The sequence below is a fragment of the Chlorocebus sabaeus genome, chromosome 12 (genome assembly GCF_047675955.1).
Source record: "Chlorocebus sabaeus isolate Y175 chromosome 12, mChlSab1.0.hap1, whole genome shotgun sequence".
NCBI lineage: Eukaryota > Metazoa > Chordata > Mammalia > Primates > Cercopithecidae > Chlorocebus > Chlorocebus sabaeus.
Window position 1 is genome coordinate 4,546,857 of NC_132915.1, and position 7,234 is coordinate 4,554,090.

The following is a 7,234-nucleotide window of genomic DNA, read 5'->3' on the forward strand; positions in this document are numbered from 1 at the left end:
ATATGTGCTGACCAAAGACTAGGCCCCAGTGTCAGCGCCACCTAAACCACCTGGACCAGGAGAGAAGGAGACCTGTGAGCCTCTAAAGAAAAACAGAAGATGGCAGGATGGAGGGTAGGCAGCAGAAACAGCTACCATTGCCCTGTCTCTTCATCCACCAGGCACATTGTGGCCTCAGACCAAGGGGCAGACAGTCTTGTCACCCTGTTCCACCTCCGTGCTTCCGCTCCGAGGTCAGGGGTGGGTTATAGAAGGCTCCTCAGAGGGGCTGTTTCCTAGCCTTCTGCCTTCCCACACGTCCAGGTTCCAGCATGCCTTGGAACCTGGCAGCTGCAACTGCGTCTAACAACACCCCAGCTCCGTGCTCACAGAGCCAAGAGCCAGGAAGAGTCAGAGGAGGCAGACCCACTTGAGGGCACCTGGGATTGTGCACCTGTGCCAAATTATCAGATAGGTGCAGCAGGACAGCCAGAATTCTGGGAAGGGGCAAGTCAGGGAGCTCTGTGCCCTTTAGAAAGGCCCGGGGGGCAGGGGCGTCTTTGGCAGGAGGGAGGAGGGCTTCGTTCCAGTAATGGAGGAGCCAGAGCACTCAGCACCCGGTCAGCAGGATCTCCTCCTCACACAGCGGGGAACTACCTAGACCCCTTCACATCCTGGACCTGCACAGTCTTCCCGCTGCCAGGTACTTCCCAGGTGCAGATACAGAGCTGACGGAGGGTGCCCAGGGCCGCACCACTGCCCAGGGCAGGCCAGGACTCAAGGGAGGGCTGTCTGGCCCCAGAGCTTAGGCTCTGCAGGGAAACTGGGTGTGTGTTCTCCCAAGAGGAACAAAAAACATTCAGCCATTTTTACAGGGGGTGGAGGCAGGGGTTGAACCCCCTCACGGTCACAAGCCAGCTTGAAAGCGTAGCCAGGTCCTGTTCTCCCTTGAGCCCATCTCCTCACCTGCTGGGTGCAGGAGTAGCTCCTCCCTCCTGGGGTTGTGGAAGGTGGCATGCCCTGCGGCTGTGGGAGGTGGCAGGCCTGGAAACCCTATGGTGAGCTCACAGCCAGGAGTGAGGCCCGCATGGGCAGGAGGAAGCTATTTTTCCTCTGCTGGGTCTGAATGAACATTGCCTCCTCTAACTCTCTCCTTTCCTTCTCCCTGCTGGGTCCAGCTCCAACCCAAAAGGCACAGGAGGGCCCCCTGTGTCTCAGGAGCTCTCCTGGCTTCTGCAGAGGTTCCTGAGGGGCATCAGCAAGACAAGTGTGCTGTGGGGACTGGGAAAGATTTGGACTCAGAGCTAGGTAATGACAATGCTGCTGGGGCTTCTGCCCTCAGCCCTGACTTCCAAAGATCCAGTGGGAAGGGAACGGGGAGAGAGGATAAGGCCAAGTCATCAGAAGGAACAAGGAAGCTCTGTACATCCTTACGAGGACTAATCTCCAAGACAGAGTAGCAAGTTAAAAAATCGCAAGGCACAACATCTGTGCACCTAGACAGTATCTGTTTAAAATGGAGCATATATGGATAAAATGTTTGTGCATAGAGAAAACGTGGAAGGATACGCAGGAAATAGGTGGGATGGGGTGGCTGGGACTGAATAGGGAGGGAAGGGATTTTCCCATGCACCCTTTTCTACCTATTGAATTTTGAATCATGGAAAAGAGATACCTGTTTTTAAAAAGAAAATAAATCATATTTGAAACTTTAAAAGTTTCCATGTTTTGTTTTGGTTTTTTGTTCTAAGTCAGCTTTGATTAACATATCAATGGCTTAATTCTCCAACCTGTTTGGAATTTGACTCAGATGAAATTAGGTGGCTTAGCCACACTGCACGTCTAACTCTGAGGAAGTCTTCCTGCACCACTTGCCTTTTGGCATCTTCCATTTTAGTGGGAAGGTAACCTCTGTGAAATTCTAGACTTAGACTTTCATATGGCATGGTAGTTATAGCATGGCTATGAATTCTCTGAGTTTTCCGATAGCACTAATTGGTTTCTTAAAAGTGAGGTAGTTGGTTTTTATACAAAGAATGTCACTGTGCTATATCCCATCATTTCACAGCATTGGAGACCAACAGTGAAGCCTTCAGTACCTGCTTGTCTGAAAGACAGCAGAGCTCTGCAGACAGGCTGCCTGGCCTCCAACCCAGCTCCACCACCTACAGGCAAATCACTCAGACTCCCTGGGCGTCAGTTGTCACCTGTGTAATGAGAATACTCATGATATCAATCTCAGAGGGCCACCAGCAGTCAGAAAAAGAAAAAGGCCTATTCCACACAAGAAACAAAAGAAAAAATAGGTAAACTGGATTTCATTAAAATTAAATACCTTTATGCACCAAATTACTCTATCAAGAAAGTGAAAAGACAATCCCCAGAATGGAAGAAAATATTTGCAAGATCAGTATCTGATAAGAGTCTAGTGTCCATAATAAACCAAGAATTGTTGCTGGGCAGGGAGACACATGCCTGTAATCCCAGCTACTCAGAGACTGAGGTGGGAGAATGACTTGAGCAGAGGAGTTTGAGACCAGCCTGAGCAATGTAGCAAGATCCTGTCTTACAATTTTTTTTAAGTTTTAAATTTAAAAAACTCTTACCATTGAACAGCAAAAAGACAACTCAATTATAGAATGGAGGAAAAGACTTGAATAGACATGTCTGAAGAAGATATTCAAATGGCCAACAAGCACATAAAGATGGCTGACACCATTGGTCACAAGGAAAGTGCAAATCCAAACGATGAAGAAATACTACTGCACATCCACTAGTATGGCTAAAATTAAGAAAAAGAAACAGAAAGTAATAAATGTCAGTGAGGATGTGGAGAAACTGGAACTCTCATATATTGCTACTAGAATGTAAAATGAATGGTACAGCTGATGTGAAAAAACAGTGTGGCAGTTCCTCGAAATTTAAAAGTAGAATTACCCTACAACTGAGCAATTTCACTTCTGGATATATTCCCAAAAGAATTAAAAATGGTGTTCAACAAAAACTTTTAGATGGATGTTCATAGCAGAACATTCAGAAGGATGTGCTACGAATGCTTCCCAAGAAGTGGGAACATCCCAAATGTCCATCAACGGATGAAAGGATTAAAAAAAAAATGTGGTTATGCAGGCAATGGAGTGTTATCCTACCATAAAAATGAACAAAGTATTGATATATACCACAACACTGATGAACCTCAAAAATATCATGCTAAGTGAAAGACATAAGACACAAAAAGCCACAGGAGAGCCTATTCTGGACATTTCACATAATGGAATCATACAATAGAGATGGGGGGCAACTAGCTGTTGCTAGGGACAGGGGAGGAGAGAACAGGGAGTGACTGCTTAAAGGGGACAGGGTTTCCTTTTAAAGGTGCAAATGTTATAGAAATTAGTATTGGTAGGCCAGGCGTAGTGGCTCACGCCTGTAATCCCAGCACTTTGGAAGGCCAAGGCAGGCAGATCATCTGAGGTCAGGAGTTTGAGACCAGCCTGGTCAACATGGTGAAACCCTGTCTCTATTAAAAACACAAAAATTAGCTGGGTATGGTAATGGGCGCCTGTAATCCCAGCTACTCAGGAGGCTGAGGCAGGAGAACTGCTCAAACTCAGGAGGTGGAGGTTGCAGTGAGCCAAGATCATGGCACTGCACTCCAGCCTGGGCAACAGAGCAAGACTCTGCCTCAAAAAAAAAATGTATATTGATGACAGTTATACAACATTGTAAATACACTAAATGTAACTAATGATAAATTTTATGTTATGTGTATTTTGCCACAATAAAAGAATATAAAAATCTTTAAAGTCCATTCCCCCTAGCCAAAAAATGAAGACGGGTAGCCTAATAGCAGAAAACTGGCAATACCCACCCTACTCCAGCCAAAGATGAAGGGAAACCTGTACCCACCTCACCCTTGTGGTTTCAGCAGGTCTGATAAGGAAGTCAACCTTCCATTCTACTCTCTGCTTAGTATTACTCTGGATGGTATTGAGTGGGCTGTTCATCTTCCATCCTCTGCCCAGCAGAAGCAGGTGGCACCCCAATTCTCCTGCCAGTGGTGTTAGTGTGATCCAGTGACAACCTAAGCCTCCGTCACCTCCAGCATCAATAAGACTGAGCAAAGTGATATAAGTCAGGGCCCCTGGTGTCAGTGAGGCCCAGTGAGGAACTGAGTTTTCATCCCTCCCTGCAGCAACAAAACTGTGAGCCAGTCCTCCTCTTCCCCTCCCTAGTATCAGTGGGGCCCAGCGGGAGGGTGATCTTGTATCTCCATTAAGAGACAGTGCAGTGATTTGAGTTGGTACCACACTTCAGCCAAGAAGATATCATCAGGGCCAAAGGGAAAGCTAAACATCCACACCCACTTGCCCCTTGTATTATATGGAGACAGGGGACTTCCAGATTAAAAGAAGAAAAAAAAAGAAGATTAAATGGAATCAAGAGTTTCATAATATAATCCCCATTCATCAACAATGAGATGTGTTAGATGTGGAATGATCCGAAGAGATGAATACTGAAGCCAGTATTACCCTGATACCAAGACCAAACAACAAATACAGTACCAAAAAAGACAACTACAGACCAATATCTCTCATGAAATCAGAGGCAAAAATCCTCAACAAAATATAAACAAATCAAACCCAGCAATGTGAAACAAAAAATTATACACCGTAACCAAGTGGGATCTATTCCATGAATGCAAGGTTGGTGCAATATTTTAAAATCAATCAATGTAATTCACCATATCAGCAGGTTAAAGGAGAAAAATCATTGTACAAAATGATTGTATCAATTGACACAGAAAAGGCATTTGACAAAATTCAACACCCATTCATGAATCAGACTTCAGCAAATTAGGAATAGAGGGGGAACTCTCACAACTTCATAAAGAGTATGTACAAAAAAATCTACATTTAACATCTTACTTAAATGGTGAAAGACTGAATGCCTGCCCTCTGATTTTGGGAAAAGGGAAACAATGTCCACTCCCACTACTCTTATTCCACATATAGTGAAGTTCTAGTCATGGCAATAAGACCAGGGAAAAAGCACTTGGGTTGTAAAGGAAGACACGAAACTATCCCTACATGTAGGTGACATGGTTATTTGTATAGAAAATCTAAAGGAATCTACAAAAAGATTTCTAGAACTAACAAATGAGTTCAGCAAGGTTGCAGGATACCAGAGCAACATACAAAAATCTATTGCATTTCTAGCAATGAACCTGTGAAAATTGAAATTAAAACAATAAAATTTACACTCACTCCAGAGAAAACAGAATACTTAGGTGAAATGTAGCATGTACAGAACTTGAAATGTTTATAGTTACAAAATGTTGATAAAAAAATTAAAGACCTAAATAAATGGAGAGCCATACTGTGTTCACAAATTGGAAGACTCAGCATGGTAAAGATGTCAGTTCTCCCAAACTGATCTATAAGTTCGATGCAATCCTTACAAAAATCTCAACATGGTTTTTGGTAGACACAGACAAAGTTACTTTAAAATGTATATGGAAAAGCACAGAGCCATGGGTAGCTAAAGCACTGTAGACAAAGATGAGGAATAAAGTATGGGGAATCTTCACACTCAGCCTTAAGGCTTACTCCACAGCTATAGTGACAAAGACCGTGTGGTGCTGGTGGAGGGATGGACACACAGATCCATGGAACAGAACAGAGGTCCCACAAAGAGGCCCACACAAGCATGCTCAATCAGTTTTTTTATAAAGGTGCAAAAACAATTCAATGGAGGATGAATAACTTTTTCAACAAATGGTGCTGGAGCAATTGCACATCCATAGACAAAACAAGGAACCTGAACCTAAACCTCATACCTTTTACAAACATTGGCTCTAATGGATTGCTGAACTAAATGTAAAACATAAAACTAAAAGAAACACTTTTTTTAAAATAGGGGGAAATGTTTGTGATCTAGGCGAGGCCAAGGGTACTTATACTTGACAACAAAAAATGATTCATAAGAGCCTAATTGATAAATTGGACCCCATCAAGTCAAAATCTTTTGCTCTATCAAACTCTATCAAGAGGATGAAAAGGCAAGTCAATAACTGTAAGAAAATATTTATAAACCACATATAAAAAAGGAACAGTACCTCAAAGATAGAAAGAACTCTCAATACTCAACCAAAAACAAAAATCCCAACAAACGAATTAGAAAATGGGGGGAAAAAAAATACATGAACAGCCATGTCACTGAGGATAATCCGTTAGCAAACAAGAACATGAAAAGATGTTCAATGTCGTTAGCCATCAGGGAAATGCAAATTAAAACCACAATGGAGTGATATCTACACATCCATCAGAATGGCTAAAATAAAAAACAGCGGCAACTCCAAATGCTGGCAAGGATATGAAGAAACAGGGGCACTCACACTTTCCTGGTTAGAATTTAAAATGGTACAGCCACTCTGGAAAATACTTTGGCAATTTCTTGTAAACTTAAAAATAGAAGTACTAAAAGACCTAGCAGTTATACTCTTGTCCATTTATCCTAGAAATGGAGACTCACACAGAAACCTGGACGTGAATGCTCATATCAGCTTTTTAAAAAAAAAAAACAATTTTTTTTTTTTTTTTTAGACAGAGTCTCCCTCTGTCGCCAGGCTGGAGTGCAGTGGCATGATCTCAGCTCACTGCAATCTCTGCCTCCGGGGTTCAGACGATTCCCCTGCCTCAGTCTCCCGAGTAGCTAGGACTACAGGCGGCATCACCACGCCCAGCTAATTTTTTTTTTTTTTTTTTTTTTGTATTTTAGTAGATGGGGTTTCACGATGTTGGCCAAGATAGTCCTGATCTCCTGACCTCATGATCTGCCTGCCTGGGCCTCCCAAAGTGCTGGGATTACAGGCATATCAGCTTTATTTGTAATAGCTGAAAGCTGGAAACAGCTCAGATAGTCTTCAGTGGGTAGAGCTAACCTATGGTATGTTCATACCATGGGGCACCCCTCAGCAACCAAAAGGAAAGAAATTATGTACACAAAATTGTGGATGAATCGCTAAACAATTATGCTGAGTCAGGGGAAAAAAGCCAACCAGGAAAGGTTATATGCTATATAAATCCATGTCTATGGTAGTCTAGAAATGACAAAATTATTGAAATGGAGAACAAATTAGTTGTTGCCAGGGTCAGGGACAGGGTGAGAAGGAAGGAAGTGGATGTGACTATGAAAGTTTAACATGAGGGATCCTTGGGATGATGAAACTGTTCCGTGTCTGGGCTGTGTCAAT